Genomic DNA, 1136 nt, shown 5'->3' on the forward strand with positions numbered 1-1136 from the left:
ATCCGAAATTCTAAGTTCCTAGAGAAGCCAATCATTCTAAACTTCAAAGGAAAAAGTGAGATGCCAAAACTGTTCAGAAGCAAAAAGCTACAAGTCCCGCTCATCTAATTATAATTAATATTCATTGATATTTTGGAATTTATAGTATATTCTCTTCTTTTTATCCCATTTGATTTTCAGTTCCTTGGGGACAAGCAACAATTTAAGTTTGGTGTTGTGATGAGCGGATAATTTATACGCTTTTTGGCATTGTTTTTAGGTAGTTTTTAGTAAGTTCAAGCTACTTTTAGGGATGCTTTCATTAGTTTTTATGTTAAATTCACATTTCTGGACTTTACTATGAGTTTGTGTGTTTTTCTGTGATTTCAAGTAATTTCTGGCTGAAATTGAGGGACTTGAGCAAAACTCTGATAGGAGGCTGACAAAGGACTGCTGATGCTGTTGGAATCTGACCTCCCTGTACTCGAAATGAAATTTCTGGAGCTACAGAACTCCAAATGGCGCGCTCTCAACGGCGTTGAAAAGTAGACATCCAGAGCTTTCCAGCAATATATAATAGTCCAAACTTTATTCGGAAATTGACGACGTAACTTGGCGTTGAACGCCAAGTACATGCTGCTGTCTGGGGTTAAACGCCAGAAACACGTCATGATCCGGAGTTGAACGCCCAAAACACATTATAACTTGGCGTTCAACTCCAAGAAAAGCCTCAGCTCGTGGATAGATCAAGCTCAGCCCAAACATACACCAAGTGGGCCCCGGAAGTGGATTTATGCATCAATTACTTACTCATGTAAACGCTAGTAGCTAGTTTAGTATAAATAAGACTTTTTACTAGTGTATTAGTCGTCTTTTTGACCACGTTTCATCTTTGGTCTCAGTTTTGTTTTTATTCTTCATCTTAGGGGGCCATTGATCACGTTTTAGGGGGCTGGCCGTTTGGCCATGCCTGAACCTTTCACTTATGTATTTTCAACGGTGGAGTTTCTGCACACCATAGATTAAGGGTGTGGAGCTCTGCTGTACCTCAAGTTTCAATACAATTACTATTACTTTCTATTTAATTCTCTTTTATTCTTATTCCAAGATATACGTTGCACAACACTTTGATGAATGTGATGATCCGTGACACTCAT

Source organism: Arachis duranensis, chromosome 10, assembly GCF_000817695.3.
Source record: "Arachis duranensis cultivar V14167 chromosome 10, aradu.V14167.gnm2.J7QH, whole genome shotgun sequence".
In the NCBI taxonomy this organism is placed as follows: Eukaryota; Viridiplantae; Streptophyta; class Magnoliopsida; order Fabales; family Fabaceae; genus Arachis; species Arachis duranensis.